This window comes from Pelophylax lessonae, assembly GCF_965119305.1.
Source record: "Pelophylax lessonae genome assembly, chromosome: 5".
NCBI classification, from domain to species: Eukaryota; Metazoa; Chordata; class Amphibia; order Anura; family Ranidae; genus Pelophylax; species Pelophylax lessonae.
Window position 1 is genome coordinate 72,387,745 of NC_138772.1, and position 16,093 is coordinate 72,403,837.

Below are 16,093 nucleotides of genomic sequence, written 5' to 3' on the forward strand. Positions count from 1 at the left end.
CTTATCTATCTATCTATCTATCTATCTATCTATCTAATTTTATCCTATTTATCTTATCTATCTATCTATCTATCTATCTATCTATCTATCTTTATCCTATTTATCTTATCTATCTATCTATCTATCTATCTATCTATCTATCTATCTAATTTTATCCTATTTATCTTATCTATCTATCTATCTAATTTTATCCTATTTATCTTATCTATCTATCTAATTTTATCCTATCTATCTATCTATCTATCTATCTATCTATCTATCTATCTATCTATCTATCTATCTATCTATCTATCTATCTATCTATCTATCTATCTATCTATCTATCTATCTATCTATCTATCTATCTATCTATCTATCTATCTATCTATCTATCTATCTATCTATCTATCTATCTATCTATCTATCTATCTATCTATCTATCTATCTATCTATCTATCTATCTATCAATGCTAGGAGCATAAGGATTAAAAATAGTCAATGTTGATTGACTATTGAGAGTAAAGTTGCTGTAACAGAACCTTACCTTTGACAGAGAATATTTGTGCTTACCTGGTTCATGTGTGTGAGGGATTTCCCAGCAACCATTTGGGTATTTACGCTCCCTGCTATCATATCTCTCTTTGCACTGTGAGCCCCAGGAAGTGACTCCTTATATGGACATTCCATCAAGTCAAGGTATGGCCAGCCTAGAGACGGAATGTCTGCTGATTAACGATGTGCTTTTGTCTACATTATGTTAATTTGGGTTGAGGCAGCTTTTGTTAAGTGTGGTAATGACCCTACCTATTTGCCTGGGTGGATGTCGGGCCATTGTTTAAGTAGTGTCTGATATACTCCCCAGGTGTATAAAAGCCTGTATTCTTGTTTCAATAATCAGTTTTTCTTGACCCTTCAAAACGTAGCTTCGTCTCATTCCTGGAGGGGTATTCTACTACATTATTACCCGGTCGTTCAACAGCTGAACCTGACTCTCCTCTTGGATCTTATGGTTGGGATTATACTACTCCATTACTACACAGGGATTTGCCGGGAAAAAGGACGTCTCCAATGGCTGATAACCTCTCACCACCTGGGTACCCGTTACAGTTACACTTTAAGTCCTGCTAGATGACTTCAAGCTGGCCCCTTTTGTGGGTATAGATATGTAAAACATTACAAATAAGTGTCTATACTGTTTTAAATACAGTAATTCACAGTTTCCCCCTGCTCTGCCCCTCCAGTGCTCATTGGAGCACTGGGCTGTGGAGGGAGCGAGCGGCTCAGACTCTCGGCTGCTCGCTATGAGGATAAGCTGGGTGCCGGTCCAGGCATGTGGGCAGATCACAAACATATATTGGTGATCTTTCCCAAGCCTAGGCCGTCTCCTTTAAGATTTACTGCTGCTCAGGTGCTCTGGCAGGAAGAAAGAGGGATGATGCAGGAGGCAGTTTACAGACAAGTTACTTTTGGTAGCACAATTATTTATGTGGAATGTATGGTAGTTGCTAAAGAACATTCTTTTCTATCAAGTTGCTATGGGTAAAGTTCCACTTTACTGCGTTTTACCAATGAAGGGTTGATCGCAAGGATGTTTCTTTGGTTATATGCATTAAGGAGGGGCAGTCACTGGGCAGGGACTAGGGTTGCCACCTCATCCCTTTAAACCAGGACACATATTAATTACACAGGTTCTGAGGCTGATATAATGCACATAAGGCACTAAGTGAGTTTATTCAGATACCTTAATCAGCCTCAGAAGCTGTGTAATTAATGGGTGTCCTGGTTTAAAGGGATGAAGTGGCAACCCTAGTAGGGACATCATCGATTCATGTATACCACTGACAGCTGATTAAAGCGCTTTAAGTTAACTAGATAAGTTAACTAGAGTGTCCAGGGCCACTGTTAGAAATCATGGAGCCCCATACAACCCTTCTGGCAGGGGCCCCCCAATTCCTCCTACACCCCACCTATGTCCACTGGGGTGCAGCAGAAAAGCAGCACTGACTTTATCTGCCTACATCCTGAAAATGGAAAAAAGTAATTTGCTCCCACCTCCTTGGCCCCTCTGTTAAAGTGATGGGGCCCAAGGAAATGTAATTTAAGCCCTGAGCAAGTAGGAGTGAGGAATTGGTCTAGTAAAATCCGTTTATTCGTTTAGGCAGAAATTAACAATAGGATGCCCTGGGCCCCCATGTTTAGCTGATGGGGCCTGGGCCAGTACAAGAGGACCGGTTGTACTGCCTTATCGGCAGCCCTGCCTGTGTCCTCATTGAAGACTACCAATTAAAACGTTTTTTTTTTCTTTGCAATTTGTGTCTCTATTGAAGAAATTTCCTACTAAATTCAGCCCCCTCTGTCACATTGCTACTGAATAGAGGTGAGGTGAAATTTCCCTTGTGGGGTTACAGAGAACATTATAAACCAGACACAGGTTCCAACCCTTCTACACACTATCCACAACTGGGGAAAAAATTGTAAAAGCTTTCAATAAGGTTGGGCTTAAAAACAAAAAAAAAAAAAAAAAAAAACCATACACACAAAGCGACAGTTGATTACGACAGTTGATGAGTGATCGAATAATTCATTCCATCCCCATGTAGCATGCATTTAAAAGCTTTCCAGCTGCTGCAGATCAGCGGTAGATAACAAGAGTAGACTAGACGTTGAGCATGACAGAGCATGTTTCCTTTACTTTGGGGAAGAAATAAAAAAAAAAGTGCCAACTTTACTTTATTTAGAAACATACGGACTTGGTTGCTACTACATTCTACAGTATTCCAATGTCTACCCAGTTCTGATCCTGGATATGTCTACTCAGCAGTAAATGGCACCTGGAAATTATTTTAAGACTACAGTCCTGTCAGAAGAAAGCCATGCAATCTTACCTACCCCGGCTCTGCACAGCTGCTGCAAATGCACAGGGAAAGGAGTCTCAAATTTCAGCCAATAAAGATTAAGTAGACATCAGCCATAAGAAAATAGAAAAGAAAAAAAAAAACCCATGCAATTGGCACGGTAACCTGTCCTACCACAAAATGAGATGAGCTCATGGTTAAAGTGATCCAAGCAATTAAGGAACTAAGCTCTTTCCTAAGGGAATAATAGAACTGTTTTAGCATAAGCCTCATCGTGGTTGTCAGTGCAGAAGTGTCCCTAAACTCTCCTTGATTACGGAAACGCCAACTATCAGGATACAAGCGTACCTGTCACCTACAAGCATCAGAGCCAACCCTACTATTAACAGGCATCAATAAATACAAATACATAGCTCTTTATATCTTCACTTTTATTATCACACATCTCAAGGTGGGAGAAAAATGGAAGCTAAAACATAGGAAAACAATATAGCCTTTACATATTGATTTGGAAAGGTTTAAAGCCTAAGGCTGCATTCACACTTGAGCGTAGCGTTTTCGCGCGTTTTTTACCATGATTTTTACCGCGCTTTTTACCTTGTTTTTCAGGCGTTTTTTTTCAGACGTTTTTGGAGGCAGGCATTGACATCTAACAAAAACGCTGGTAATCAGCCCAAAAAGAAGCTCCTGTACTTTTTTCAGCTACAGGCGTTTTGCTTTAGGGGACAAAACGCTCAGATGTGAACAGGGGCCATTGAAATGAATGGAATTTTGATTGTTGGGCGTTTTGGATTTTCACAGATGAGCGTTTTATGAGCTGAAAAAGGCTCAGGTGTGAACAGGGCCTAAAGCAGGCCGTGCACTAGCAGAATTTTGTTAAAGTTTTTCTTTTTTTTAGCCCCCATTCACATCGCGTCGATTTGACATGTCAAATCGCATGTAAAATCAGAGCCTTTTGCCGGCAACGGCACCGTCCAAATCGGTGCCACGCCGACTTTGCAGCACCACACTGATTGCCAAAAGTAGTTCCTGCACTACTTTTGGCAACTTCGGGGGCCATTTCATTAGACATCTGAGCATGAACCTGCACATATGTCTCTCAAATCACGAACTGAAATGTCGGCTTGAAATCGTTTAGATCCGCCTGTCAGTTTTTTTGGCGGATCTGAACGGTCCCCCCATGCATCCCTATGGGGTATCGGATGTCAGTGGAGACATGTCTGCTGACATCCGATCCGATCCGTCAAATCTGGACGGATGGAAACCCTATTTTCCATCGGTCCAGCGGATCGGATGAGAACGGACCGACGGTCCGTTCCCATCCGATTCCCCCATAGAGATGTATGGGGCTCTGACAGCTGTCAACATAGTGCAGAGAACAGCTGTCATCCTCCTGCTCAGCGGGGGATCGGCGGATCGATCCCCCGGTGAGAAAAACGGAGTCCGTCCGACGGACACATAGTGTGAAAGGGGCCTTAAGCTGAGCTCGCACAATTTCAAACCCGCATTCAGTGTGCGCCTAGGCTGAGGCTGGGTTCACATACACTCATCGCCCACTTTATTAGGTATACCTGTTCAATTGCTTGGTAACACAAATTGCTAATCAGCCAATTACATGGCAGCAACTCAATGCATTTAGGCATCTGGATGTGGTGAAGACGACAAAGTTCAAACTGAGCATCAGAATGGGGCAGAAAGGGGATTTAAGTAACTTTGAACGTGGCATTGTTGTTGGTGCCAGACAGGCTGGTCTGAATATCTCAAAAACTGCTGATCTACTGGGATTTTCCCGCACAACCATCTCTAGGGTTTACAGAAAATGGTCCAAAAAAGAGAAAATATCCAGTGAGCAGCAGCTGTGTGGATGAAAATGCCTTGTTGATGTCAGAGGAGAATGGGCAGACTGGTTCAAAATGATATAAAGGCAACAGTAACTCAAATACCCACTCGTTATAACCAAGGTATGCAGAATACCATCTCTGAACATTGAAGCAAATGGGCTACAGCAGGAGAAGACCACACTGGGTGCCACTCCTGTCAGCTAAGAACAGGAAACTGAGGCTACAATTTGCACAGGCTCACCAAAATTGGACAATAGAACACTGGAAAAACGTTGCCTGGTCTGATGAGTTTCAATTTTAGCTGGGACATTCAGATGGTAAGGACGGACATTGGCGTAAACAACTTGTAAGCATGGATCCATCCTGCGTTGTATCAATGGTTTAGGCTGGTGGTGTAATGGTTTCTTGGCACATTTTGGGCCCCTTAGTACCAATTAAGCATCATTTAAATGCCATGGCCTACCTGAGTATTGTTGCTGACCATGTCCTTACATTATGACTACAGTGTACCCATCTTCTGATGGCTCCTTCCAGCAGGATAATGCATCATGTCACAATACTCAAATCATCTCACCACTGGTTTCTTGAATAAGACAATAAGTTCACTGAACTCCAATGGCCTCCACAGTCAGCAGATCTCAATCCAATAGAGCACCTTTGAGATGTGGTGGAACAGGAGATTGGTATCAGGGCCGGTTCACACTCTTGCGAGTGCGGCGATCGCATGTAATATCGGAGCGCACTGCTCCTTCTTTACATGCGATCGGATGTGCGGTGCGAATTTAGCCATACACTTTGTAAGGCTGAAATTCGCACTGCACCCGCACAAAAGACGCACAGGACCCTTTTTTTCAGCCGCATCAGGATCAGATCGCACAGTGGTTCACACTTGTGCGATCCGATCCTGTGCATACTGTCAGATCGCACTGCGATATGCGATCAAACTGGGGGTGTCGTTAACATTTAAATGACACCCCCTGCGTATCGCATATGGCAATGTGAACTGCCAGATGTGCGTTTGCGATGCTGGAACAGGCTGCGAATTCGCAGCCTTCCCGCATCGCACAAGTGTGAACCGGCACTCAGGGATGTGCAGCCCACAAATTTGCAGCAACTGTGTGATGCTATCATGTCAATATAGACCAAGATCTCTGGGGAATGTTTCCAACACCTTGTTGAATCTATTCCACAAAGAATTAAGGCAGTTCTGAAGGCAAAAGGGGGTCCAACCCCATACTAGCAAGGTGTACCTAATAAAGTGGTCGGTGAGTGTATTTCAGAAATGTATTAACAAGTTTGTCTGTTCTAAGGCAAGTTCTTCATGGGAAGTGGGGGCTTCAACAGGAATCAGGATTACTTCTTTATTGCAGTTGCTTAAAGACTCAAGTCCTTCTAATGATAGATAATTACAGAAAACTCAGTATATATATATATATATATATATATATATATATATATATATATATATATATATATATATATATATATATATATATATATATATATATATATATATATATATCATAATTGAAGATTTAACCAGGTCATGCAAAAAACAGTGTTTATAGGAAGGTGTGGTAATCTGTTATGTCTGCTTGGGAAAAAGAAAACATTCCTTTTTAAAAAGGCAATTATTCTTCATCATTAAAGAGTATTTCCTAAATCAGACGTAACCATTCTGATAAACAGATGACAGATTCCCAGCGTGCGGTATATGAACCTCACCTACTTCTGACGGCTTCATAGGATACCTCTGAACGATGAACTAAACACTGAGCAACCCTTTAAAGAGGAAGTAAACCCTCCTCTGCAAGTTGTACCTATAGGTAAGCCTATGATAAGGCTTACCTATAGGTACTGTAAATATCTCCTAAACATGTACCGTTTAGGAGATATTTACCTTCGATGCATCCAGTGACGTCACTGGCGCATGCGCTATGAAGGAACAGCCGCTCGTGCCATTCCTTCAGAGCCCCGTGCCGTGACTGTCGGCTCCCGCGCGCATGCGCGGTAGTGACGTCACCGCGGCTCCGGCCAATCAGATGGCCGGATGCCGCGATCCCGGAAGATGAGCGACTAGACATGTCGCCCGTCATAGAGGTGAGCGGAGGGCACGGCGGGGGCTCGTTCTAAGGTAAGTATTTCATAATGAGCTAGTATGCGATGCACACTAGCTCATTATGTATTTCTCTTTCAGGTTGTAAAAAAAAAAAAATTTACCGAGTTTACAACCTCTTTAAAGGAACACTATCATTTCTGTACAGTTTTTATATAGTATACTAAACTATAACTAAAATATTAGAGTGGCTATTTTCTCAGTAGTAATTTATCGTAGTGAGCATGTGCATATAGAAACATGGAAGCTACCAATGCATGATCCAGGGCCGTCATACTATACTGAATACTATACAATACTGAAAAAATACTTTTTTCTGAAAAAAAAATACTGAAAAAAGGTCAGAATTACAGTTCAAAATTCCCTAGTCTATGTTCTGAGTCAGTGATTTGTAACATACGCAGAATGGGAAGTAGTTACAGTCAGAGTCTCAAAAAGTATTGAAGGCACCACATCAGCATAATAGACCAGAAACTCGCATTTTCTGACAGATAGTTGGGAATAGGTAGGCTTCATCATTTTTTTAAAAGGCTAAGTTTAACTTAATAATTCATTTTAGGCCACTTTCGGTCTTAAAGTGTTACTAAACCCACAACAGTAAAATCAGTCTGTATATACAGTAAAGCATGCTTGTTATACTCACTGTGGAACCTAAGGGGTTAATCCTCTGCCTTGTGTAAAAAGGCTGTTTGATCCTGTATACACAGATCCTCCTCTTCCACTGACTCCAAAACATGTCCAGATAAGACAGAGTCTTAGGAGACAGGCTGCACATGCTCAGTTTGGGCTGTATTGCTAGAGAGTTTTTTTTTTTTCCTTGGAGAGTGCATGTGATCAGCACAGGGCCAATCAGCACTGTCCAGACATGTCCAGACAGAGGGTCTGGAGCCCTGCATCCTCATAGGACAGCTCAGTGCAGTACAAAAACTCCTCCTACAACTCCTCCTCCCCAGGAACAGAGAGAAGTCACAAGACTGCTCTAACTGATGATGAAAAAGTATTTAGCAGTTTAGATTTACTAAAATAATTGCATTTCTATGCTTTGTGTACTGTGGGAGACCAGATATAGTGAATGCAGTGTCCTGGGTTTAGTAACACTTTAAGGTTAATGGTCACCTATAGAGCATGGAACATACAACAATCAGCCACAACACGACCACCCACCCAATAATGAGTAGGTCCCCATTTTGCTGCCAAAACAGCCCTGACAGATCGAGACATGGACTCCACTAGACAAAGCATCACACTGCCTCCGCCAGCTTGCCTTCTTCCCATAATGCATCCAGGTGCCCTGGTGCATCTCTTACCCATGTAATCGACGTAAACACACCCGGCCATCCACAGGATGTAAAAGAAAAACCTGATTTATCAGACCAGGTCACCTTTTTCCATTGCTCTGTGTTCCAACTCTGACGCTCATGTGCCCATTGTAGGGCTTTTGGCTGTGGACACAGGTCAGCATGGGCACCTTGACCGTTCTGCAGGTACGCAGCCCCATACTCAACAAACTGCAATGCACTCCCTGTTCTGACACCTATCTATCAGAACCCACATAAACATTTTAGTAATTTGAGCTACAGTAGCTCTTCTATTGGATCGGACTAAATTGGCCAGCCTTAGCTCCCCACTTGCATCAATGAGCCTAAGCTGCCCATGACCCTGTCGGCGGCTTGCCAGTTTTCATTCCTTGGACCACTTTATGCAGGTCCTGACTACTGCAGACTGGAAACATCCAACAAGAGCTGCAATTTTGGAGTTTCTCTGACCCAGTCATCTAAACCAGTGGTCTCCAAACTGTGGCTCTTTGCTTGCCTTTAACCAGCCCTTTTGGCATAATTCCTGCCACTGACCCCAACAATGGGGCACTATTCCTTCCACTGACACCAAAGATGGGGCACTATTCCTTCCACTGACACCAACAATGGGGCACTATTTCTTCCACTGACACCAACAATGGGGCACTATTCCTTCCACTGACACCAACGATGGGGCACGATTCCTTCCACTGACACCAACGATGGGGCACTATTCCTTCCACTGACACCAACGATGGGGCACTATTGCCATAGTTAACTAAACTGATTAGGGGATTGGAGGACCTTAACTATGAAGAGCGTCTGCAATCGCTCGATTTATTCTCCCTGGAGAAGAGACGTCTGAGGGGGGACATGATAGAAATTTATAAATATCTTAATGGGGATCTCAGCTTAGAAAAAAAGCTGTTCATTTGAAGGGATTGCATGAGGACTTGAGGACATACAATGCGATTAGAGGAGAAGCGTTTTAACCTCAGGGAACGAGGGGGGTTGTTTACTGTTAGGGCTACAAGATTGTGGAATTCTCTACCACAAGAGGTGGTTTCTGCGGGAAGTATGGTGGCTTTCAAAAGACTCTTAGACGTACATCTCAAGGATCAGGACATTAAGGGCTATGTGAGATGATTACAGCCACACACACCTACACAGGTTGAACTGGATGGACTATTGTATTTATTCAACCTCACCTACTATGTAACTTAGTAACTATTCCTTCCACTGACTCCAACGATGGGGCACTATTCCTTCCACTGACACTAAAGATGGGGCACTATTCCTTCCACTGACACCAACGATGGGGCACTATTCCTTCCACTGACACCAACGATGGGGCACTATTCCTTCCACTGACACTAAAGATGGGGCACTATTCCTTCCACTGACACCAACGATGGGGCAAAATTCCTTCTACTGGCAACAAAAATGGGGCACTATTCCTCACAATGACACCAATTATTTCTACCCCAAAGAAAGCATTGTTTACACCCACTGGGTATAGTTTGAAGGACAATAAACTGGGACTTTCTTTAGAAAGTTTGGACCCCTTGTCTAGAAATTACAATTTGGTCCTTGGCAAAGTTGTTCAAATCCTTTAGCTTGTCCATTTTTTCTTCTTTCTTAACATAGGCTTCATGAATACCATGTTCACTTGCTACCTATTATATTCCACCCACAGATGCCATTGTAATGAGATAATCAATGTTATTCACTTTACCGGTCAGTGGTCATAATGTTGTGACTCATCGGTATGGACCGCAATAAAAACTTGACAGGGGTTCTAACCTTCCTCTACCCTAGGGGTCTTCAAACTATGGCCCTCCAGTTGTTCAGGAACTACAATTCCTATCATGCCTTGTCATGTCTGTGAATGTCAGAGCTTTATAATGCCTCATGGGATATGTAGTTCTGCAACAGCTGGAGGGCCGTAGTTTGAGGATCCCTGCTCTACCCTATCCAAAAACTAAAAAAAAAAAAACAAGGTTTTGGTTTGACAGTATAAAAACCTCTGCAGATCCCCAGCTGAAGGAGGTCTCGTGGATTTTTAAGGACAGCAATTTGACGGCTGTAATGGCCGTAACAGTCAGGGAGACCTGCCTAAAACAATTACAGTTCCTTTGAGCCAGTAAACGGCAGTTAATGTTTTAAGTACTTGAGAGAAATATTTGGCAACAGGAAGACATCGGAGGTAGAAGATTAAACGCACACAGAGTAATGTGATAGGACAGTCCTGCATAAAGGGATGGCGAGCAGGAAACAGACTGTAATATTTACATCCTGTGAAGTCAAATGCAAGCAACTGCATGAGTTCAATGCGAGTCCTGATGATAGATAGCAATGCCTAAATACAATCTCACATTTCAGCTCTCAGCCTTATTAAATGCTAAAACCAAACATCGCATTTGAAAACACAGACACAAAATAACAACTGCCCTCACAAATCTGTAAATTACACAAAACATGCCCTACTTTGTGTAATTCGGTCACAGCTACTCTGAAGGTCACAAGCTGTATGTATGCAGCAGGAGAAAATCCAAGCAGAAACTGGCGTGGGTCATTCGGTGAATAGACATCACATGAAATTAATAACTTGAAGGAAAACTCCACTTTTAACCCATTTTCCATAACCCCACTTCCTGAATTTCCCAAAAATAATTTCTTGTAGGGCTCAAGAGATTTGCAGGAACCTATCAACTTAGAAATAAAGAAAGATGCTTCATAAATAGGCCCATGTTCACACTATTATGCTACATGAATGCACATTATGCTGGCATTATGGTGTGTTTCGTCATTTGAATGGGCTGCCTAATTCACCGAAAATGGATTTTCAGGGCCAGCAAGTGTGAACAGGGGCCTAAAGGATTCCTATGAAAAATGTTAGAGAGTCTTTATGGGCTTTTACTTCTTTAAGTTCTTTACCACTTAAGCCCCGGAAGATTTTACCCTCTTCCTGGCCAGGGGGTATTTTGCGATTCGGCACTGCGTGACTTTAACAGACAATTGTGCGGTCGTGCGACGCTGTACCTAAACGAATTTGACGTCCTTTTTTTCCCACAAACAGAGCTTTCTTTTGGTGGTATTTGATCACCTGTGCGATTTTTTGATCATGCGCTATAAACAAAAAAAAGAGCGTGAATTTTGCAAAAATAACAATATTTTTCAAATTTTTTTATATGAAATTCCCCCCCAAAAAAAATGTAAAAATCAAAATTTTTTAACATTTTAGGCCAATTTGTTTTAAGTTACATATTTTTGGTAAAAAAAAAAATCGCAAAAAGCGTATTTTGATTGGTTTGCGCAAAAGTTATTGCGTTTATTAACTGAGGGTAAGATTTTTGACATTTTTGTTGTTTTTTTTAACGCGTAATGGCGGCGATCTGCGATTTTTTTTGCGGGACTGCGACATTGCGGCGGACAGATCGGACCCTTGACTGACATTTTTGACACTTTTGGGGTTACCAGTGACATTACTACAGTAATCAATGCTATACATATGCACTGTTACTGTAAAATGACACTGGTAGTGAAGGGTTTAACTTTTTTTTGAGAGGGAGGGGTGGTGTGTGTCCCTAGGGGCGTGATTCTTACTGTGATTGGCTGTGGCTTGAGGTGTAGGAACAGTAATCAACGGTCCTACATAGTAGAACCGTATGATCACTGTTCTTACACAGGGGAGAATGACAGGTGGCTTGTTTACATCAGCCGCCTGCCTTTCTCCCGCTGACACGGATGGACGATCGTGAGTGCACGCACGGGGGAGGTGTCATTGACCGAGCAGAAGCGCGCTCGCTCCCCAGAGCCTCACAGGCTAGTGACGTACCCATACGTCGGCAAGTGGTTAAGCCAAACTGCCTGTACTAATCGGGCCTGTTCACTGTTGTGCTATATTAGTGCACACATGTTGACGTGCATTGGGGTTGATTTACTAAAACTGAAGAGTGGAAAATCTGGTGCAGCTGTGCACAGAAACCAATTCCAAACCAAGTTTAAGTGTAGCTCACACTGAGGCTGGTTTAAAATAGTTTTCAAATCTGCATATTCAGTCTGACTTTGGGGGTGATTTCACAGACATCCGGTTCTTGCACAGATGTCTATTAAAATCGCATCCCCCCGCCCCCCAGCGAAGTCATCAAAAGTAGTACAGAAACTACTTTTGGGAATCGGCGCAGCACCGCACCGATTCAGACAGTGCCAATGCCAGGAATTTGCTCCAATTTGATATGTAAATTGTATGTCAAATCAGACCAATGTAAACGTGAGCTTAGGCTCCTTTCACACTAGCCTACTCCAGAGTTGCTTGATTTTCAGTGCAAATTTGGAGTCTGACTTTGATAGGACTTTTACACTTTTTGTCATTGAAGTTGTGTCAAGGTAGTGCAGGAATCTTTTCTCATGTCGCACCAACTTCAGTAGTGTCAATTGGAATGGCTCTCATAGAGATATGTGGCATTGCACATGTCCTGCAACTTGGGCTCTCACAAGTGTGAAAGGAGCCTCATTGAACAAGCTGAAGTTCAAAGCTGATTGGCTACCATGCACGGCTGCATCAGATTTTGCACTCTCAAGTTTTAGTAAATTAATCCCACTGTGTAAGGCAGTACAATCATTTGAATGGGATATTTACGCACCAAATAAGATGCATGCAGAATTTACAATAAAAACAGCGCTGTACTGCAACTCAAATGTATTGAGAAGGTTCGTTGGGATGCCATCCATGATGAATAGCATTGCTTGTTATCGCAGCGCATTAACATGAATGGACAATTTGGGCCCATTCAGACCTTGGCATCCTGGGGCTGGCAACACACCAAAATGAATTATAGAAGTATTCTGACATTATGTCTCAGTGTGCATCTTTATCAAGTGTTTGCAAGCTTGCAGTTAAAAAGCAAGATGTGCTACATTAGAGAACTGACAAAAAAAACAACAAAAAACAAAAAAAAAAACCCAGGAAAAATACAAACCAAAATTAGGTTTAAATTTTCTTATACAGTAGAGGCAATGCCAAGTCCCAGTATATATGTAACCAATAGAATTTATGTACACTATACAGTAATACCTTGTATTGAGTGTAACTTGGTTTGAGAGCGTTTTGAAGACAAGCAACATATTTTTATAAATTTTGACCTGATAAACATGTCTTGCTATACAAGAGTCATCACGTCACAACTGAGTATAAAAGAGAAGAGAGGCGCCTCTAAGTGTAGCAATATGGGTACATTTAATAAAGGTTCAACATTTAGCAAATCACATGGTTGATGATTAAAACAGCCTAAGTATGCAGGCATCTGGGGTCCACATAGACTGTCCTCTGCACCACCATCAACATCATCCCTTCCACACTGCGCTCCACAAGCGCTTCAAACCTCACTTTCAGATCTACTTCTACTGCAGGGTAGTCTTCCTGATCACGACTGCAGACTGATGGCGGTCTATGTGGACAGCTTTACCCCGGATGCCTGCATACTTAGATGTGCCTCTTTTAACCACTTGCCGTCTGCTCACGTTGAGCCTACTGCGGCAAAGTGGTTCGTTATCGTCTGACGACGTAGACCTACGTCGTCAGACACTCCCCTTTCTCGGCGGCGCACGCGCGCCGCCGGAGGCTCGCTCCTGCTGTATTCAGTCAGTGGTAAAGTGGTTAATCATCAACCATGTGAGATGCTAAATGTTGTACCTTCAATAAATGTAACCATATTGCTACACTTATGGCACTTTTCCACTGCAAGTACCGGCTCAGCTCCATTCGGCACTGCTTGGCCCAGCTTGGCTCAGTTTGCTTTTCCACTGCGTGATACGAGTCGGCACGTTTCAGCACTATATAGGCTCTACTCGGATTGGTTTGCTTTTCCAAACAATCAAGGCTGCATGCAAAGGATTGTGGGATATTGTATAGGTACGGCCCGCTTGGAACCCCAACCGAGGTAGTACTGTTTAAGCGAGCCGTACCATGTAGTGGAAAAGCGCCGCTTTACCAAACCGTACCGAACCGTTCTAACACGTACCATGCAGTGGAAAAGCGCCGAACCGAGCCGTACCATGTAGTGGAAAAGCGCCATAGAGGCGCTTCTCTTCTCTTTTATACATTGTAGCTCCTGCTGGATTTTGCCTCTAATTCCCTTGTGAAGGCGCTATTTGTGAATGGAGATTTTATGGTTACACAACACCTAACACATTACTATAATCTTTTTATTTGGACTATAAACTGAAAGACCTATGAATAAATGATTGTGGAACAAATTTTATACTATTTCTTATGAGGAAACTCATTTTGATATAAGAGTGCTTTGGATTACAAGCATGTTTTCGGAACAAATTATGCTCGCAATCCAAGGTTTTACTGTATTGTCAAAAGTATTGGAACAAAAAGTGAAAAAATTACCACTGTAAAAAATATATGTGGGGAAAAAAAAAATTGTGAAACAATGAATGTTAAGAGGCAGCTGCTAAAGACAAGACTAAATAGAGGATAAAAAATAGCATGCCTAATTCCTACTACTAACAGCACTTTCACCATAAATTACTAAAGTGAATAACTGTGCATAATAAACTAATTAAAAAAAAAAAAAAAAACACTAATTCAATAATATAAAAAAAACATATTCATAAAGAAATCCAGTGAATAACTGTTCATAAAAATTAAATTCATAAAAGAACCCAATGATCCTCATGTGTTATGCGTGTCTATCCATATGCCCAATCAACACAGCAGCAGTGCACTTATGACACTCCAATTAACAAATAGTCCATAGAAAAAGATTGTAGGGTGATCCGTGAATTTCAAGAAGAGAGGAAATAAGCCTTCTACCAAATATCTTACTAATAAGTGATTATGAAGCAGCTCATGTGGCACCTCGTGAGGCCAGAGAAGTGTACAAATTGCCAACTCACCAGATGTTGTTGATCTTTCTTGCTTTATAGCAATAAGATAAACTTGGGCTTGTGTGGTCACCTTGACCAGGGAGAGGTGTTCTCAAACCGATCCTCCTGTCTCCTTGGCTAATACTCCAAAGCATGTGTATCATGCAGGGACAAGAACGGAGAGCGGACTCCACATAGTGTAATATCGTTTGGTAATTTATTCCCCAAACGCAGGCTAAAAATACTGGGTAACAACAAATCAATACTCTAAAAGCCATCATTATCCCTGTGCAGCTTCCCGCATTCGTTCCGGGGATCAGAGCAGTGAGCAGTGCACAGCAAACAGAGTGCGTTCCACCATTGCCATGTGATGTCACTGCGTGCGTTCTAATCTTACACGTTTCGTCATCAAGTAGGACGTCTTCAGAGATTTCACTTTTTGCAAAAGTATTGGGACGCCTGACGTCTTCAGAGATTTCACTTTTTGCAAAAGTATTGGGACGCCTTTACACGCACATTTAATAGCATCACGGTCTAATGCTGGCTATACACTAGCCAAAAAATCATTAGAAAATCTGTCATTTGGTCCGTTCGTTCGTTTTTCGCCCAGTTAATGGGCACAAATAGAAAGTCGGTTTTAACTTTTAAGAGCTGAAAAATCAAAAGGCACAGTTTGGAAAATTCTGCCGAACTAACAATGAATTGAAAGTTTAATGTGTTTCTCGCCCGAACTGTTTGCACTAGGCATATGTGCCAAAATGAACGTAAAACTGATTAATTTATGTCCACTGAACGATTGATCAAAATTTGGTCATTACATGATGGCACAATCGTCTGCTCTCATGGCCGAGTGTTCGTTTTTCGAAAATGAGCTTGAACGTTTTTTCGTAAAGCGTATGGCCAGCATTAGTCCGGAGGGTTCAATATTGAGTTGGCCCACCCTTTGCAGCTATGACGGCTTCAACTCTTTTGGGAAGGCTGTCCACAAAGTTTAGGAGTATGTCTATGGGAATGTTTGACCATTCTTCCAGAAGCGCATTTAAGAGGTCAGGCACTGATGTTGGACGAGAAGGCCTGATTCGCAGTCTGGGCTCTAATTCATCCCAAAGATGTTCTATCGGGTTGAGG

The 16,093-nt window shown here is 42.2% G+C and overlaps 1 protein-coding gene across 1 annotated transcript in view; it reads right to left on the minus strand.

The window, feature by feature from the left end:
* Positions 1-16,093, minus strand: part of DNAJC1 (DnaJ heat shock protein family (Hsp40) member C1) — a 245,072-nt gene that overhangs the window by 76,343 nt on the left and 152,636 nt on the right. The gene's annotated exons all lie outside the window — the stretch shown is intronic.